This window comes from Corythoichthys intestinalis, chromosome 11 (assembly GCF_030265065.1).
Source record: "Corythoichthys intestinalis isolate RoL2023-P3 chromosome 11, ASM3026506v1, whole genome shotgun sequence".
In the NCBI taxonomy this organism is placed as follows: Eukaryota; Metazoa; Chordata; class Actinopteri; order Syngnathiformes; family Syngnathidae; genus Corythoichthys; species Corythoichthys intestinalis.
Window position 1 is genome coordinate 57,361,462 of NC_080405.1, and position 19,033 is coordinate 57,380,494.

Consider the following 19,033-nt stretch of genomic DNA (forward strand, 5'->3'; position numbering starts at 1 on the left):
AATGTGACATTCTCCTTCATGAAATTACATTCAGCAACATCCGAAGCCGAGGCCTCGTACGTAAGACATTAGCCTGGCTTCGAATTTTTCATCTACATATGTCTTACATATAGCAGTTTTTTGGCATATGGCAAAATGGCTTTTGGCAGATGGCAGTTTTTTTTTTGTTTTTTTTTTTACATATGGCAAAATGGCGTTTGGCATATGGCAGTTTTTTTTCATATGGCAAAATGGCTTTTGGCATATGGCAGTTTTTTTGCACATGGCAAAATGGCTTTTGGCGTATGCAATTTTTTTGGCATATGGCAAAATGGCTTTTGGCATACGACAGTTTTTTTTTACATATGGCAAATAGCTTTGGGCATATGGCAAAATGACTTTTGGCATATGGCAGTTTTTTTTTTTTTTTTTTTTACATATCCAAAGCCAAGGCCTCGTACGTAAGACGTTAGCCCGGCTTCGAATTTTTCGTCGGCGGCGCCCAGCTGAGCGACGGCGCCGCCACATTTTATATATGGATATATTTGGGCGTTTTAATGGCGCTCGGCTCGACGGGAGGCGCTCGAGCCTCCCGGCCAAAACGCCTCCGACAGGCGGATGGATTTGCGGCTCGGCGAGAAAAAAATACGAGGAATCAGTATTCTAACCCAAAGCAAAAAGTCTGATTAATTGGATCATTGCGCTACTAATGTGTGTGCGCATGTAATACGTGTGTGTGCTGACTTGTAATGAGAGGGAATACTAGCAGAGCAAACGCTTTGATTTAGGAGTTGAAGCCGTAGCGTGACCGCGCTCGTATTCCTCGCTAGACGGTTCTAGATGTACAATCTGCTCTGAATTTAATGAATTTATCACCAGTAGACCGCTTTCCCCTGATTGACTCGCTATCAGAGGGCGACCAATCCAACGAAGCCACAGTTTTGTTGGTTTACGGAAGAGCAAAAACATCATTTCCCATCAAGCACTCAGAAAGTTTAAGACATTGCTGCCCATGCTACTTGCTAATGCTAACTCGAATGCTAGGAGTTACATTGAGTGTGATGATCATTCAGCACAGACTTTTATATGCTAAAGCAACATTGCATGTTGTCTCTTGCCAAGATAAGAAAGCAAATCTGTCCCATTCATTTCTAACGGGACGCCATTGACAGCCATGTACAGTGGGGCAAATAAGTATTTAGTCAACCACTAATTGTGCAAGTTCTCCCACTTAAAAATATTAGAGAGGCCTGTAATTGTCAACATGGGTAACCCTCAACCACAAGAGACAGAATGTGGAAAAATAACCCAGAAAATCACATTGTTTGGTTTTTAAAGAATTTATTTGCAAATCATGGTGGAAAACAAGTATTTGGTCACTACCAAAAGTTCATCTCAATACTTTGTTATGTACCCTTTGTTGACAATAACGGAGGCCAAATATTTTCTGTAACTCTTGACAAGCTTTTCACACACTGTTGCTGGTATTTTGGCCCAATCCTTCATGGAGATCTCCTCTAGAGCAGTGATGTTTTGGGGCTGTCGTTGGGCAACACGGACTTTCAACTCCCTCCACAGATTTTTTATAGGGTTGAGATCCAGAGACTGGCTAGGCCACTCCAGGAACACTCCTTTGTTGCCCTGGCTGTGTGTATGGGATTATTGTCATGCTGAAAGACCCAGCCACGTCTCATCTTCAATGCCCTTGCTGACGGGACGAGATTTTCACTCAAAATCTCTCGATACATGGCCCCATTTATTCTTTCCTTTACACAGATCAGTCGTCCTGGTCCCTTTGCAGAAAAACAGCCCCAAAGCATGATGTTTCCACCCCCATGCTTCACAGTGGGTATGGTGTTCTTCGGATGCAATTCAGTATTCTTTCTCCTCCAAACACGAGAACCTGCGTTTCTACCAAAAAGTTCTATTTTGGTTTCATCTGAACATAACACATTCTCCCAGTCCTCTTCTGGATCATCCAAATGCTCTCTAGCGAATCGCAGATGGGCCTGGACGTGTACTGGCTTCAGCAGGGGGACACGTCTGGCAGTGCAGGTTTTGAGTCCCTGGCGGCGCGTTGTGTTACCGATAGTACCCTTTGTTACTGTGGTCCCAGCTCTCTGTAGGTCATTCACTAGATCCCCCCCGTGTGGTTCTGGGATTTTTGCTCACCGTTCTTGTTATCATTTTGACGACACGGGGTGAGATCTCGCATGGAGCCCCAGATCGAGGGAGATGATCAGTGGTATTGTATGTCTTCCATTTTCTAATAATTGCTCCCACAGTTGATTTCTTTACACCAACCGTTTTACCTATTGCAGATTCAGTCTTCCCAGCCTGGTGCAGGTCTGAAATTTTGTCTGTGGTGTCCTTCGACAGCTCTTTGGTCTTGGCCATAGTGGAGTTTGGAGTGTGACTGACTGAGATTGTGGACAGGTGTCTTTCATACCGATAATGAGTTAAAACAGGTGCGATTAATACAGGTAACGAGTGGAGCCTCGTTAGACCTCTTTGACAGCCAGAAATCTTGCTTGTTTGTAGGTGACCAAATACTTATTTTCCACTCTAATTTGGAAATCATTTGTTTAAAAATCAAACAGTGTGATTTTATTTTTTTCCCCCCACATTCTGTCTCTCATGATTGAGGTTTACCCATGTTGACAATTACAGGCCTCTCTGATCTTTTCAAGTAAGAGAACTTGCACAATTGGTGGTTGACTAAATACTTATTTGCCCCACTGTACGCCCAAATTTCCCATTAATTTTCAACGGCAGGAAAACATAGGTCCTTGGGATTTCTGTACCATTTACCATGACAGCCCATTGACATTCGACCGGCGCCCAAGTTAGTCCACGCCATTGACAGCCATGCACGTCCATGCAATTGACGGCCATGTACGTCCAAATTTCCTATTCATTTTCAATGAAAGAAAAACCTGTGTGGTTTTTGTCTCCCCGTGCTTTTAATTCCACTTTTTTTTTTCATTTGCACGTACTGTGAATGTGGCAATGATGATGCTGCTGATGATAATGAATGATGATGAAGTTGAAGGTAACATTTGCATAGGATGGAAAAAAAACAACCTTTGGAAGGATTCGCTTTCTTCTGAAAATCATTCTGCTTCCATTCAGGTGATTCAAACTGCTGCTTTCTCCTCCCATTAGTAGAGTGTCTTTCAGACATCAAGAAAATATGTTGTCTTTGCTAAAGGTGGCATTGAAATACTATGGCCGCCTAAGCAGGACAGCTTTTATTTGCTTTTTTTGGGGGGCTGAAATCAAAACAACAAAAGCCATGCAAAATCCAGTTTGTGCTTTGGTGCCGTTGACGGCAAAAGACGTTCTATACATTTGAAAAGCAAGGGTTGGCAGAGAGTGAGCAACCCTCCCACTCAAAAAGATTGGATGTCTATTAGTGACAAACTCATTTCACTTCACATAAGGATGATGATTGGACGTCACAGGATTGGACATTTATCATTGTCAATAGCATCGAAGGAGTTAATAATAAAAACAAAGTATCTCTCAATCATATCCATTCATTTTCTGAACCGCTTATCCTCACAAAGGTCGCGGGGGTGCTGAAGCCTATCCCAGCTAACAACGGGCAGGAGGCAGGGTACTTTAAAAAACACCCACATAGATACATATGGCGGGAAACACTTGAAGTTCCGCTCTGAGACCCCCAATTTGGACCAAATTTCAAAGTTGTCCGATATGCATGTGTGATACATCATTGGAAAGGTTGAAATCTCAGTTTTCTGGGGGAGGAAAAGGGTATTTAAAAAAAAAAAAAAAGTTTTTTAAACAGCAAAACCCTATCTGGAGGTGAGAACACGCGAGAGCAGAATTACAGACGCCATGACTTTAACAAGATATTATCGCGTTCTTACCTTGTTTCGATCCAAAAACTCCATGTAGCATGTGCCATCAAGTGTCAAGACACAGACGTGAATGACCAAAGCCTGATTTTTGGGGATTTTATGGGTGAATGGGGTCATATAACAAGGGTCGCGATGCAGAAATCGCAGACATCAAGGAGTGGTCGAGATTTCTTTTTCATATATTTACCCTTTTGAACGTTTAAAAAAAAAAAACAAACATTTCTTTGGATCAATTATATATCATCTAACATATCGGGGAGAACGCGACCGTAACTAAAAAATACAATTTAGCGATAGTTATGAGGTAGATATACGTGACTTTTTAACAGACGCCATTTTTTTCATTGTGACGTAATTTGTTTAAAAGTTTAAAATATGTGAGTGAATAATTGTTTAGCAAAAAAACAACGAAATTTGAGACATCAGTTAATGATTCTAAGCTAAAAATGACAGGCATTTTGAATAATAAATCACCTTTTTATGGCTGGGTTGAAACAAAAGCGCAATATCTGTAAACGGGGGTTTCCAGGGTAAAAGGGACAATTTAATTATTATTAAATATATATATATATATGGAGGGTCTTAAGGATAGGGGATACCCAGGACTTGAACTGCATCTATTCATCTTTGTTGCTTCATTTCTAATTGTGTATCATATTGCCTCTGTAAAGCCCTTTGAGACTTCTGTTGTGATTGAGGGCTATACAAATAAAATTGAATTGAATTGAATATATATATATATATATACACATATTTACATATACATATATACATATACATACACATATATATACACATATACATATATACACACACACACACACATATATATATATATATATATAAAAATATATATATATAATTAAATTGTCCCTTTTACCCTGGAAACCCCCGTTTACAGATATTTATTTATATATATACACACAGTGGGGAGAACAAGTATTTGGGACTTTAATACTTGTTCTCTCCACTGTATATACAATATATACACACACACACAAACATTTTGGAAGTTCATAGCATTGACATTTTAAAAAAAAAGTGTCTTTGTTTAAAAAAAAATGTCTGGACTTGTTAATTTTGGGCAAAAGAAGTTAAATGCATTGCCAAAAAATAAAGTATTTGGGCCCGAAATGGTTGTCTTTTTTAGTAAAAAAAAATAAAAAATGTTTAGGGTGGGTTAAAAAAACACCCCCCCACACCCCCCACACCTCCCCCCCCCCACACACACACACCCTGTCCAAAATGCCCCCCCCCCCAAAAAAAAAGAGAATGAAATTAGGTTTAAAAAAAAAGGTGATGGTTGTTGTGGTTTATGCTTGGTAAAAAAAAAAAAAAAAAAATACACATACATTTTGGGTGTCCATAAATTTTACATTTCTGGTCAATAAATGGTTTATTTTGTTAAAAATAAATAAATATATAACATAAATGGTACATTCCTAAACAAAAAAAAATCTTTACTTTTTAAATTTTTTAAAATTTTTTAGCGAAATTGGTTGAATGCATGGCCCCAAAAACAGACAATGGTGAGTTTTTTGTGGTCCAAAATAATTTTGTTTGGGGTCAATAAAGGTTTGAAGTTGGCTTAAATAAACATTAAATAAACAAAACAAAACAAAATAATAATTAAAAAGTTAGTTTGCTAAGTGATTGATTGGACATTTATCATCCACACAGACACACGCGCCTTCTACTCCAGCATGTGCGCTGGTGCCTTATCTGCCACCACCATGTTATTAGTTGCTCTGCCATCGCCATGGAAACAAAGCACTGCCTCCCACCTCGGCGTGTGCTCCATCATGTCGCTGAGCCCTCGACACACTCCGCCACATGCGTGTACTCTACGCACACGCTAAGCTCACTAACACTGTTTGCGCTCCGTGTGTGTGTGAGTGACACACTAATACATTGGCAGAGTGGACTAAATGTAGAGTTTCTATATGCTGTGTAGTATTTATATGTGTAAATACTACATATATATGCAAACGTCAAATACAGCACAGTATATACATGATTCAAGAGAATATAAAGAAAGTCACTTCCTATTGGTCATTTCCAAGTCACTTCTTGTCAATCTTGAGGTAATTGAAGTGATCTCTTATTGTTATTAAAGCCTATTCAAGTAACCTCCTGTTGATTTTTGGCCACTTCCTATCGATGTTGGAGTATTTCATGTCACTTCCTGTTTATTTTGGTCATTTCCTGTTAAATTTGGGGCATTTCTGTGTCACTTCCTGTTTATTTTGGTCACTTCCTGTTGAATTTGGGGCATTTCTGTGTCACTTCCTGTTTATTTTGGTCACTTCCTGTTGAATTTGGGGCATTTCTGTGTCACCTCCTGTTTATTTTGGTTATTTCCTGTTGAATTGGGACATTTCTGTGTCACTTCCTGTTGAATTTGGGGCATTTCTGTGTCACTTCCTGTTTATTTTGGTTATTTCCTGTTGAATTGGGGGCATTTCTGTGTCACTTCCTGTTTATTTTGGTTACTTCCTGTTGAATTTGGGGCATTTCTGTGTCACCTCCTGTTTATTTTGGTTATTTCCTGTTGAATTGGGGGCATTTCTGTGTCACTTCCTGTTTATTTTGGTTACTTCCCGTTGAATTTGGGGCATGTCTGTGTCACTTCCTGTTTATTTTGGTCATTTCCTGTTGAATTTGGGGCATTTCTGTGTCACTTCCTGTTTATTTTGGTCACTTCCTGTTGAATAGAGTGCATTTCTGTGTCACTTCCTGTTTATTTTGGTTATTTCCTGTTGAATTGGGTGCATTTCTGTGTCACTTCCTGTTTATTTTGGTTACTTCCAGTTGAATTTGGGGCATTTCTGTGTCACTTCCTGATTAATTTTGGCCACTTTTGATAGATGTTGAGGTATTTCATGTCACTTCTTGCTTATTTTGGTCACTTCCTGTTGATTTTGGGGCATTTCAATGTCACTTCCTGTTTATTTTGGTCACTCCCTGTTGAATTTAGGGCATTTCTGTGTCACTTCCTGTTTATTTTGGTCGCTTCCTGTTGAACTTTGGGCATTTTTTAAAATCACATCCTGTTTTATTTTGGTAACTTCCTATGGAATATGGGGCGTTTCTGTGTCACCTCCTGTTGATTTTGGTCACTTCCTGTTGAATTTGGGCCATTTCTGTGTCACTTCCTGTTGAATTTGGGGCATTTCTGTGCCACTTCCTGTTTATTATGGTCTTTTCATGTTGAATTTGGGGCATTTTCAAGTCACTTTCTATCAATTTGGGGTCACCCCTTCTTGATATAGTGGATTCCAGGTCACTTCCTGATTTTGAGTCACTCCCTGTTGATATAATGCATTTCCCTCGTCACTTCCTGTTGTTTTTGTGTCACTTCCTATTGATGTTGGCCATTACCAGGTCACTTCCCGTTGATTTTAGGGCACTACCTGTCGATTTTGTGCCATTTTATGTAACTTCCTGTTTATTTTGGTCACTTCCTGTCGATTTTAGGGGGGACATTCTAGATCACTTCCTGTTGATTTGGGGGAATTTATACGTCATTTTCTGTTGATAAAGACACAGCCACACATGTATACAAACTGAAGGAATCTGACCTTTCAGCCAGATTGCCGAACCTGCCGGATCCAACGACCCGGGCTGGCGAGACCCCTTAAAAGGCCGAACTCTGCGCGTTCATCTTAGTCGTAACCCCTTGTACTGACTCCATTTTGATAGCTGGAAAAAAGGGTTCGAAACACAAGTTGACAATCTATTCTGAGTCAACAACAATCGTACGGCACAGAGGAACCCAGGCGAGGATCAAAGGTCACCATACCACAAGTCAACAAAAGGTTCCCGAGAGAAATGACAATGCTTTGTTAAACATTCAGTCATTGAAGGCTCTCGCGGGGCGGGCCGTGGGCAGGAAGATAGGTGTGTTTAGGATTATTGTCTGTTTGTGGATTGGACGGGAGGAATCGGGAGTTACTGTTGTCCGGGCAACGAGGGTTGTGGATTTTGCTACTTCGGCGTCAAAGGGGTTCTTGGAGTCTTATCAGTCGTGTTATCAGTTGGGTGTCGGGCGTTCTCCGGCGTTCTTTGAGTTGGGACAGGACGTGCCGCCATTTGTTCTGGACTGTCCGGAAGAAGTGACGTGGGGACGTAGGCTTGTAGATATCTTGCCTATCACCTGGTATTCAGCGTCAATCTTGCTCTGTCAGCTGCATGACGCACACGTTGGGCTTCCGTGGTCAGAAGGCGTCATGTACAGTGCCTTGCAAAAGTATTCGGCCCCCTTGAACCTTGCAACCTTTCGCCACATTTCAGGCTTCAAACACAAAGATATAAAATTTTAATTTTTTGTCAAGAATCAACAACAAGTGGGACACAATCGTGAAGTGGAACACAATTTATTGGATAATTTAAACATTTTTAACAAATAAAAAACTGAAAAGTGGGGCATGCAATATTATTCGGCCCCCTTGCGTTAATACTTTGTAGCGCCACCTTTTGCTCCAATTACAACTGCAAGTCGCTTGGGGTATGTTTCTATCAGTTTTGCACATCGAGAGACTGACATTCTTGCCCATTCTTCCTTGCAAAACAGCTCGAGCTCAGTGAGGTTGGATGGAGAGTGTTTGTGAACAGCAGTCTTCAGCTCTTTCCACAGATTCTCCATTGGATTCAGGTCTGGACTTTGACTTGGCCATTCTAACACCTGGATACGTTTATTTTTTAACCATTCCATTGTAGATTTGGCTTTATGTTTTGGATCATTGTCCTGTTGGAAGATAAATCTCCGTCCCAGTCTCAGGTCTTGTGCCAATACCAACAGGTTTTCTTCCAGAATGTTCCTGCATCCATCTTCCCGTCAATTTTAACCATCTTCCCTGTCCCTGCTGAAGAAAAGCAGGCCCAAACCATGATGCTGCCACCACCATGTTTGACAGTGGGGATGGTGTGTTCAGGGTGATGAGCTGTGTTGCTTTTACGCCAAACATATCGTTTTGCATTGTGGCCAAAAAGTTCAATTTTGGTTTCATCTGACCACAGCACCTTCTTCCACATGTTTGGTGTGTCTCCCAGGTGGCTTGTGGCAAACTTTAAACAAGACTTTTTATGGATATCTTTGAGATATGGCTTTCTTCTTGCCACTCTTCCATAAAGGCCAGATTTGTGCAGTGTATGACTGATTGTTGTCCTATGGACAGACTCTCCCACCTCAGCTGTAGATCTCTGCAGTTCATCCAGAGTCATCATGGGCCTCTTGGCTGCATCTCTGATCAGTTTTCTCCTTGTTTGAGAAGAAAGTTTGGAAGGACGGCCGGGTCTTGGTAGATTTGCAGCGGTCTGATGCTCCTTCCATTTCAATATGATGGCTTGCACAGTGCTCCTTGAGATGTTTAAAGCTTGGGAAATCTTTTTGTATCCAAATCCGGCTTTAAACTTCTCCTCAACAGTATCTCGGACCTGCCTGGTGTGTTCCTTGGTTTTCATAATGCTCTCTGCACTTTAAACAGAACCATGAGACTATCACAGAGCAGGTGCATTTATACGGAGACTTGATTACACACAGGTGGATTCTATTTATCATCATCGGTCATTTAGGACAACATTGGATCATTCAGAGATCCTCACTGAACTTCTGGAGTGAGTTTGCTGCACTGAAAGTAAAGGGGCCGAATAATATTGCACGCCCCACTTTTCAGTTTTTTATTTGTTAAAAAAGTTTAAATTATCCAATAAATGTTGTTCCACTTCACGATTGTGTCCCACTTGTTGTTGATTCTTGACAAAAAAAAAATAATTTCATATCTTTATGTTTGAAGCCACTTGTTGTTGATTCTTGACAAAAAAACATTAATTTCATATCTTTATGTTTGAAGCCTGAAATGTGGCGAAAGGTTGCAACATTCAAGGGGGCCGAATACTTTTGCAAGGCACTGTATCTCTTATGCCCTATGTCAATTATAATCTGTTTGTTTTCCTTAAACTATGATATGAATGTATATGTTTGTATTTCAATTTTTTGGGGGGGTAAGGCGACCGTAGGCTCAATATAATACAAAACACACCCAAAATGATCCACAAAAATAACTCCATCTTACATTTGCATACACATTTTAGCATAAAATGCACAAATACTCACTCAAACATACAGTAACAGTGCATACACAATAATGCACAAGACCCACACGAACAAAAATGGTACACAAACACTCACACACATACCGAGAAACAATGCATATATAAGTACACAATAAGAGTACGCACACATTGAGTCTCACAAACACACATATACGTTAAGTGCACACAAACACCCACATACAAATTATGCGCAGATAAACATACACATTAACCATATAGACACATGCTTTAAGAGGGCATGGAAACACACACACACATATGAATAATGCATAAACACACATACCTACAATTTACCATACACACATGCATAAACTGTTCATATTTTTAGGCACCAGTACACACACACAAACATACAACTGAAAACAGCCAAACGCTATTAATATTTGTATTATCAATGCTAAATCCAAACATATTGTAGTTTTGCTCAATATAAACCAAGTTAACACATTCCCTGCTATTGACAGTGATAAATGTCTAATCTATTTGAACCTGGGGGGGGGTTTACCACTATCCTTTGGCCATGCCTTGTTGATTTAGGGGTATTTTCAGGTCACTTCCTGTTGATTTGAGTCACTTCCTGTTGATCTGAGGTTACTTTCAGGTCACTTCCTGTTGATATTTGTTATTTCCTATTGATCTGAGGTTGTTTTGGAGTCACTTCCTGTTGATTTGAGTAATTTCCTATTGATCTGAGGTTATTTTCGGGTCACTTCCTGTTGATTCAGGACATTTCCTATTGATCTGGGGGTATTTTCAGGTCATTTCCTGTTGATTTGAGTCACTTCCTGTTGATGTTGGGGCAAATCCAGGTCACTTCCAATGGATTTGAGTCATTTCCTATTGATTTGGGGTTATTTTTTGGTCACTTCCCGTTGATTCGGGTCATTTCCTATTGATCTGAGGTTTTTTTCAGGTTACTTCCTGGTGATTCAGGTCATTTCCTATTGATCTGGGGTTATTTTCAGTTCACTTCCTGTTGATATGAGTCATTTCGTATTGATGTAAGGTTATTTTTGGGTCACTCCCTGTTGATTTGAGTAATTTCCTTTTGATTTTGGGGTATTTTCAGGTCACTTCCTGTTGATTTTAGTCATTTCCTATTGATTTGGTGGTATTTTCAGGTCACTTTCTGTTGATATGAGTCATTTCCTATTGATCTGAGGTTGTTTTGGAGTCACTTCCTGTTGATTTGAGTCATTTCCTATTGATCTGAGGTTATTTTCGGGTCACTTCCTGTTGATTCAGGACATTTCCTATTGATCTGGGGGTATTTTCAGGTCATTTCCTGTTGATTTGAGTCACTTCCTGTTGATGTTGGGGCAAATCCAGGTCACTTCCAATGGATTTGAGTCATTTCCTATTGATTTGGGGTTATTTTTTTGGTCACTTCCCGTTGATTCGGGTCATTTCCTATTGATCTGAGGTTATTTTCAGTTCACTTCCTGTTGATATGAGTCATTTCGTATTGATCTAAGGTTATTTTTGGGTCACTCCCTGTTAATTTGAGTAATTTCCTTTTGATTTTGGGGTATTTTCAGGTCACTTCCTGTTGATTTTAGTCATTTCCTATATATTTGGTGGTATTTTCAGGTCACTTTCTGTTGATATGAGTCATTTCCTATTGATCTGAGGTTATTTTCGGGTCACTTCCTGTTGATTCAGGACATTTCCTATTGATCTGGGGGTATTTTCAGGTCATTTCCTGTTGATTTGAGTCACTTCCTGTTGCTGTTGGTGCAAATCCAGGTCACTTCCTATTGATTTGAGTCATTTCCTATTGATCTGGGGGTATTTTCAGGTCACTTCCCGTTGATATTAGTTATTTCCTATTAATCTGAGGTTATTTTTGGGTCACTTCCTGTTGATTTGAGTCATTTCCTATTGATTTGGGGGTATTTTCAGGTCACTTTCTGTTGATTTGAGTCATTTCCTATTGATCTGAGGTTGTTTTGGAGTCACTTTCTGTTGATTTGAGTAATTTCCTATTGATCTGAGGTTATTTTCGGGTTACATCCTGTTGATTCAGGACATTTCCTATTGATCTGGGGGTATTTTCAGGTCATTTCCTGTTGATTTGAGTCACTTCCTGTTGATGTTGGGGCAAATCCAGGTCACTTCCAATGGATTTGAGTCATTTCCTATTTATTTGGGGGTATTTTTTGGTCACTTCCCATTGATTCGGGTCATTTCCTATTGATCTGAGGTGTTTTTCAGGTTACTTCCTGTTGCTTCAGGTCATTTCCTACTGATCTGACGTTATTTTCAGTTCACTTCCTGTTGATATGAGTCATTTCGTATTGATCTAAGGTTATTTTTGGGTCACTCCCTGTTGATTTGAGTAATTTCCTTTTGATTTTGGGGTATTTTCAGGTCACTTCCTGTTGATTCGGGTCATTTCCTATTGATCTGAGGTTATTTTCAGGTCACTTTCTGTTGATATGAGTCATTTCCTATTGATCTGAGGTTGTTTTGGAGTCACTTCCTGTTGATGTGAGTCATTTCCTATTGATCTAAGGTTATTTTCAGGTCACTTCCTGTTGATTTGAGTCACTTCCTGTTGATTTTGGGGCATTTCAGTTAACTTCCTGTTGATTTTCGTCAGTTCTTCATGTCGGGACATCCTCTGGCCACTTCCTTTTGATCTGGGTCATATCCTGTTGATATGGGGGTATTTTCAGGTCACTTTCTGTTGATTTGAGTCACTTCCTCTTAATGTTGGGGCAAATTCAGGTCACTTCCTGTTGATTTGAGCCATTTCCTAAGGCTTGTGGGGCATTTTCAGTCCACTTCCTGTTGTTTTGAGTCACTCCCTTTTGATTTAAGTTATTTCCTTTTGATTTTGGGACATTCTCCAGACACCTTTCTGTTCATTTGAGTCATTTCCGATTGATTTAGGGGTATTTTCAGGTCACATCCTGTTGATTTGAGTCACTTCCTGTGGATTTTGGGGCATTTTCAGTTCACCTTCTGCTGATTTGAGTCACTTCTTATTAATTTAGGGTTATTTTCAGTTCAAGAGCCACTTCCTCTTGATTTTGGGACATTCTCCGCTCACTTCCTGTTGATTTAAGTCACTTCCTGCTTTCCTTGGGGCATTTTCAGGTCACTTCCTGTTGATTTAAGTCACTTCCTGCTGACTTTGGGGCATTTTCCGGTCACTCCCTGTCGCGTCGGGTCAATTCCGGTTAATGTCGGGGCCATCTCTGGTCTCTACTTTCCGATTTTCATCGACGGAACGATCGCCGCCGGCTTCTTCCATTCAAACGGATTGGACGTTCGTCGCCGTCAACGGCTGTGAAACAGCCCTACGTGTCCGTCAAGAGGAGTACGTGAGCGAAGGAGCGGAGGAGCTACTTAGGGAGCAGAGCTTCGCCACTTAGGCCCAATTAGAATGCATATTTTAAGTGGAGTTAAACCTGATGAAATATGCATGAGGTGCCCCGCTGAAGCTGAAGAAGAGGACGTGGAAAAAAAAGCGGCCTCCGGGGGGCGCCGTGATCCCACCGAGCCAGTCCGTGCAGGCGTGACAGAGACGAGAGCCGGATGAGAGCGAGAGGTCACGCCGCTGTGATCCTAGATAGCGTCGCGGCGACCCTTCGACGGGAACGGAAGCGGACTAACGCGGTGGGAGGAAGACCTCCTTTCTTATTTGATACTCTTTGATGCTCAAACTAGAAAGAGAAGTGCACTGGTTTTGCCACTTTTTGATCTGGAGCCCCAATGGCACAGGATTAATATTGCTTTTGGACCTTTTGTACTACAGAACTGTATACAGATCAAATCCTGTTCACTTAATACCATCGATTTCAGTCAGACTGAGGAAAACTACCAATGTAAACGTACCCATTATCTGCAGTCCATATCGACTATGAATGGTCGTATTTTCTGCACTATAAGACATACTTGCCAACCCGATGCCGTTGGCAATCTTACAAATAGTGACGTATGCCCTTATAAATTGGTGACTAATCTGACAACGTTGTATATAGCGAGCAATAAAACAAAAATAAAACTCAATTTTTAAAACAATAAGAATTTATTGATAATATTGTAACATAACCTGGAGCAATCAAAGAACAATCAATATCTACAGCTACAGCATGATTACTAAAATTAAAAGTGACTTTAGTATTTAATTAGGGCTGTCAAAATTATCGCGTTAATTCATTTTTAAAATTAATCACGTTAAAATATTTGACGCAATTAACGCACATGCCCCGCTCAAACAGATTAAAATGCCAGCAGTGTAATGTCTGCTTGATACTTGTTTTTTGGTGTTTGGCGCCCTCTGCTGGCGCTTTGGTCCAAATGAGTGAGCATGGTGTAATTATTGACATCAACAATGGCGAGCTACTAGTTTAGTTTTTGATTGAAAATTTTACAAATTTTGATAAAACAAAAACATTAAGAAGGGTTTTAATATAAAATTTCTATAACTTGTCCTAACATTTATCTTTTAAGAACTACAAGTCTTTCTATCCATGGATCGCTTTAAGAGAATGTTAATAATGTTAATGCCATCTTGTTGATTTATTGTTATAATAAACAAATACAGTACTTATGCAACGTATGTTGAATATATTTATCCGTCTTGTGTCTTATCTTTCCATTCCAACAATAATTTACAGAAAAATATGGCATATTTTAGAGATGGTTTGAATTGCGATGAATTACGATTAATTCATTTTTAAGCTGTAATTAACTCGATTAAAAATTTTAATCGTTTGACAGCCCTAGTTATAATTGTATGTAGCACTTTTGGCAATTTTGTCATGTCTTTTGATGGCTGCACTTCAGCTCGCAATTCAATTCGTTAATTCGTAGTTTGTTAGTGTGTTCAATTAGAAATTTAAAAGGTCAATTGGTAAAGTGAACTCACCGATGCAATCTTTGAGTCAGGGAACATTTCTTTTACTAATTCTGAGACAGGATCAGCAATAGTTGCGAGCAAATTGTGTTCGGCAACAAATTGGCAGAATAAAATCTCAGCTTTCGTCACTTTTCTGATCTTCATGACCAGTGTTGTTAATCTTACTTTTAAAAAGTAATTAATTACAGTTACAAATTACTTACTCTTAGATGTTTCTTGTATGTCTCCAGACATACTTCAGATTATTAATACTTCTCTCCAAACAGGAGAGTTTCCACAGACTTTAAAAACTGAAGTAATAAAACCTCTCCTAAAAAAACCTAATCTGGATGCCTCAACCATTAGTAATTACAGGCCAATATCAAATCTGACATTCCTGGGTAAAATTATCGAAAGGGTTGTGCTCGAACAGATCCAGACTTTTATCATGCAAAACAATCTTTTTAACTCATTTCAGTCTGGATTTAGGCCACAACACAGCACCGAGACCCTGCTTATCGAAGTCCTAAATGATATTCGTCGGAATACCGATGCAGGCAAATCATCTGTTCTGTTACTATTGGATCTCAGCGCCACATTCGACACGGTTGATCACAACATACTACTCACCAGATTGGAACAGTGGGTAGAGTTTACTGACACTATTCTTCAGTGGTTCACATCCTATTTACATGATAGGGATTTCTTTGTGTCAATCGGAAACCATCAGTCAGAACGAACCAAATTCACATGTGGAGTCCCTCAAGGGTCAATTCTTGGACCACTCTTATTTAACATCTATATGCTTCTCTTAGCTCAGATAATGAAACAGTATGACATCTCCTATCACGCCTATGCAGATGACTCACAACGCTACACATGATTATAGTCCCTTAGTCTCCCTGAGTAAATGCATTCATCAAATCAATGAATGAATGTGCAATGAATTTATTGTCATTGTCATCATCATCAGTATCATTGATAGTTACAGAGTGTGGGATAGTTTGGCCAAGAAAGAGAAACATTGACACAGATTATAGTAATTTGCCTGAAAAGACCATGACAGACAAAGGAAGACGTGGAAAAAAGCATATGCTTATCGATACCCGTCCCCCAACAGCCCGGGACGCACAGCCTAGCATGTTAGTGTTGCATAGTCCATTTTTTTACTCATATAACTTTCCAAGAGTCATTGATTTCCATAGCATTTTGCAATATTGTCAATTTGAGTAGGTTCATTGGATAGGTTGATCATTGTAGAAAATATTTTGTCCAATGAGCTAAGTGTCCAGTCAAGGAGCTCCATCTCACAGCAGGTTAAACACAGCGCGCATGTTGCAATAGCAGATCAGTGATCTAATTTTGTTGGAGGGCATATCTTCAGCATGCAATGTTATGTCTTAGTCTCGGTCCCTGACATTTAATCATCCTCTGTTTGCCTTTTTGTTGTGGGAACAATTTGTTGCGAATGTGTGTGTGCAGTGCAGCTATGTCTCATTTTGGTCTATGTAACGATTTAGTATAGTTTCTTTGTACATCTTTTTGAAGTATCTCAATGATTTTATACTCGTAAGCGCTGCATCACATGTATTCCATAGGCAAGCCCCAATGTTCGTAATCGAGAAAGATTTTAATGTGTCACGTGGTGCGTGGGCAGGCAGGTTGTGTGGACCCAATTGCAGGGAAAACAAAGATGCAAGGCAGGTGGCAGAGAACTCAAAAAGGCTTTAATGATAACTAACAAAAGGCACAAAGTACAAAACAAAGGCTGTGGTGGTCAAAAAACTCTTAACAAACAAAAGTCAGGTTAACTAATAAACTTACTTTCGAAGCAGGACGAGGAACATGAGGAACTGTGGAAAAATGCTGACATGAACGTGGCAATTGACCTTGACAATACATAGACGTTGACATTGACATTTACATTGACAATGACGCAACAAGGGGTGACAAGAAACTGGGTCTTTATATACACATGCAGACAAGGGGTAACGAGACGAGGAACAGCTGGGTAACACAGGTGGATGCAGTTTGCAGGATACACTGGGAGAACACACACAGGTGAAATCAATGGTTAATCACAGAGACAAGTCACACTAGGAAAAACCCAACACAAAACCTAACATAATGTTGTCCTAGTTGCCCGTTAGGAAAACAATCTGGTTCCTCTTAGGTCGTAGTTTGATTCCCTTACTTGGAATAGAGCTTGTAGGTTAGGCGGGAGACTGTTTGTGTGGGCCTTGTACATCATTTGGGCAGTTTTGAAGTTAATCAAGTCATAAAATTTTAATAGCTTGGACTTGATGTAGAGTTCCTTTGTGTGCGCTCTGAACGGTGCTTTATGAATAATCGAATCGAGAAGACAAAGGTGATCATTTTTGGGCCAATACAGGAAAGATCAAAGATAAGCAGGCAACTTAGCACAATATCACTTACAGCTACAAATCAAGTCAGAAACCTTGTTGTAATTATTGACTCAGACCTAAAATTTGATAGCCATCTAAAGTCCGTCACTGCTTATTACCACTAAAAAATATAACCAGAATTAGGGGCTTCTGACTCAACAAGACATGGAAAAACTTATGCATGCATTCATTTTCAGCAGATTGGACTACTGCAACGGTATATTTACGGGTCTTGATAAAAAATCAGTCAGGAAGCTGCAGCTAGTACAGAATGCTGCAGCCAGTCCTCACAAATACAAGGAAGCTGGACCACATTACACCGGTTTTGAAATATCTACACTGGCATCCAGTGAGTCAAAGGATAGACTATAAAATACTACAAAACACTTAATAGCCTTGGACCAAAATACATGCTTGACTTGTTAGATTCCTATGAGACATCTAGACCCCTAAGGTCGTCTGGAACGGGTCTTCTGCATATTCCAAGAACAAGAACCAAGCAGGGTGAGGCAGCATTTAGTTATTATGCTCCTCACCTCTGGAACAAGTTACCCGAACGTCTGAAGTATGCTCAAACTGTTAGCTCTTTTAAATCAGGGCTAAAAATGCTTTTGTTTAGCACTGCATATCCATAACTGTCTATATATTTCAATCTACTTGCTTTCTATTCCTCTTGTGCTTATCTCCATTGCTGATTTTAATTATTATTAGTAGTAGTAGTTTTTGTTTTATTTTTTATTTTTATTCCATTTGTGATTAAATGCGATTTTTATGTATGTGTGACGGCCCCTGGCCGTTTAATAGTTAATTTTCTGAGGTTCTTCCAGTCAGCTGATCGTCGCCTCCACCAGCTGGCTGCTTCCCCTCCCACTGTGACGACAGCTGATCGATGCAGGACGGACCGACGACGTCACCACCGCTGATTGGCCACGGGAAAAGGCGCCAAGCTTCTTAAACCTGCCGCTGTCAACGTTCTAGGAGGTCGCATTTGACAGTATTCTGCCGCGGTCCTCCTCGCCAGCTATTTGCTCGCCATTCACTCTCGTTTGCATTTGATCGCTACTTTGATACACTCCCGCTTTTTCGGTGAGATCTTTTGTGTTTATTCGTTATTGGATCGTTTTTGTTCACCACTGTAAATAAGAGCACTGAAGCAAGTAAGGGTAAGTCGCCATTTCTGTTCAACCCGTTTTCTCCTGTTTTGTATAGAGTAGGAAGTTAGGTTAGACGCTGTCTTTTCTTTGTTCCTTTTACATGATCAGGGTTTAGTTAGTGGGTGGGGTTAAAGTGTAGCTCCGTTTGTCTGTTGTTTTGGCCTGGGCTTACCCTGAAGTTACGCTTCGTCGGCATTCTGTATATATTCATTGCGAGTTTGAATGTTGTGTAAATAAATTTGTGTCCACTCGTACATTTGTGTGGCTTGTTTTATGTTACGCCCTTCGCGAACCGTCCTTGGCACGTAACAGTATTTTATTTCCGATTTTGATTGTCTTGGTTTTTACGTTGTATTGATTTAAACGTGATTTTTATGATCTTCATTTGATGTAAAGCACTTTGAATTGCCTTGTGTTGAATTGTTCTATATAAATAAATTGGCCTTGCCTTGCCTCTTAAGTTATTGAAATGTAAGAGTAATTAGTTAGTTGGCAAAGTAGGCTAACTGCTGTTATCTTTCATGTTTTTTTTTCTTCATTTTTTCAAAAAACAAAAAAACATAGTAACCTTTGCTATGTTTGGAAGTCATTTATTTATTACCGTATTGGCCCAAATATAAGACATCCCTGATTATAAGACGACCCCCT

At 39.8% G+C, this 19,033-nt stretch overlaps 1 long non-coding RNA gene across 1 annotated transcript in view; it reads left to right on the plus strand.

Moving 5' to 3' along the window:
• Positions 1-18,656, plus strand: part of LOC130924513 (uncharacterized) — a 40,844-nt gene extending 22,188 nt beyond the window's left edge. Inside the window, exon 4 of the long non-coding RNA XR_009064888.1 lies at positions 18,059-18,656. This is a non-coding gene — a long non-coding RNA (uncharacterized LOC130924513). The remainder of the gene's footprint in view (positions 1-18,058) is intronic.
• Positions 18,657-19,033: the final 377 nt, after the last annotated feature.